Source organism: Octodon degus, unplaced genomic scaffold (assembly GCF_000260255.1).
Source record: "Octodon degus isolate 3935 unplaced genomic scaffold, OctDeg1.0 scaffold00325, whole genome shotgun sequence".
NCBI lineage: Eukaryota > Metazoa > Chordata > Mammalia > Rodentia > Octodontidae > Octodon > Octodon degus.
The window spans coordinates 1,260,286-1,261,997 of record NW_004524901.1 but is presented as its reverse complement, the minus strand read 5'-3'; the positions used below and the strand labels follow the sequence as shown (position 1 = coordinate 1,261,997).

At 35.6% G+C, this 1,712-nt stretch overlaps 1 pseudogene; it reads right to left on the bottom strand.

Annotated features, from left to right (window-relative positions):
- Window positions 1–318: 318 nt before the first annotated feature.
- On the bottom strand, window positions 319–399 carry LOC111814476 (annotated as a pseudogene).
- Between the last annotated feature and the right edge of the window lie 1,313 nt (window positions 400–1,712).

Sequence of the window (1,712 nt, the reverse complement as noted above, 5' to 3'; positions counted from 1 at the left end):
GGTGCTGGGGGATCGAACCGCGGTCCCTGATGCTTTGCTAAGCTTGTTCTAAGTAGGTGCTTTAGACCACTGAGCCATCTCTCCAGCCCCTTTATTACAGGTTTTAATGATCCTTTGTATTCCTGTAGTACAGTTATAAAGTCTGTTTTCACGTGTAATTTTACATTTATTTTTTTCAGTCTTTTTCATTTTCAGTGGCTAGTTCAGTGTTGTTTTTATTTTTTATGAAATCTCACTTGTTTCATTATTATTTATATTTAACTTACTATTTCATTTTATTCTACTTTAGTCTTTGATGTAATTTACTAGTAATTTTGATTTGGGTTTGGTCCTATAATATATTTAAACTGATCAGAGCAAACACTACACTTGATCTTAGCCAAAAGGCTGAGAAGCAATTACTTAGGCTGACTCCATTCTCTTGCTGACTTGACATCATCATTATTTTATGATGTCTTTGTCTTGTTTTTACAGTTTTTAATTTTAGAAATTTCAGCCCACTTTTCTGGTTAGCTTTAGCTCTACCTGGTTCCTTGTTTACCTAATTTCATGCAACTTGAAATTTTCCATGCTTACATGTGAAATTTAACTACACGTATTTTTACAGGTGAAGTAGGTCTCTTAAAGACAGAGCATGGCTTGGTCTTCTGCTTTGTCCATTTAGCCACCTGAGGTCCCTTGATTGGAGCAAGTAGCTTCATAGTCAGCATTGTGGATGACAGGCAAGTGTTACACTGCTGCTTTTTTAACTGGTTTTTAGTTGTTTCTTGTATCCTATCTTCTTCCTTCTTCCTTCCCAATCTCCCTTTTTGATTATTTTTGTAGTATGATTAGATTTTTGTTTCATTTTCAGTGTTGTTGCTAGAAATTTTGCTGTTTGATTATTGTGAAGCTTGAAAAAATATTTTATATCTCTAACACTTTTAAGCCAGTAACAATTTATTTTGATTGCCAACTAAAAGCTTAAAAACAATCTATAGTCATCATGCACCTCCATCCTTGACATTTTGATGTTACAGTTTACTTTTTATTTAATTATTCCTTACTAAATAATTATTTTCATTGTCTTTTCTTTTTCTTTGGAGTAGTAAAATGTGATTTACGCTTCTGCATTCTGTTTTCTGTGTATTTTGAATTTGACTGTGTATTTTTACCAATTTCATACTTTCAGATGTCATCGTGTTACTTCCTGTGAATTTGTTTTTAGCTGGACAATCTCTGCTCACATTTATTTCACTGTCAGTGTAGTGGTAATCTTCCTTAACTTCTCTTGGGTATAGAGGTATTTATTTTTCCTTCATTTCTGAAGGGTAGCTTTTCAGGGTGCAGGAGTATTTCTTTAGCTCTATGATGGTATCAGTTACCTTCCTTTGGCCTGAGGAATCTTCTTATGGGTTCCTTAAATACCATGTTGGAATTCCTTACTGTTACATATATTTTTCTCTTGATGCTTTTCTTTTTAATTTTATATATTTGGTACAAGGCTTCACTATCGAGCTCAGACTCACCGTGACCCTGCTGTTTCAATCTCCCTAGTGCTTGGATCGCAGATGTGCACCTCCACACCTAGTCTTAGTGACTGGCTTGGTGAGCCTGGGCTGGGGCTGGCACAGCATTTGGTGCTGAGGATGAATCCCTGGCTTTTGCTTACCTAGTCAGCAGTTTAGACTGCTAATCTGTGTCTGTGGTCCATTTGATGCTTTTTTGTAGTC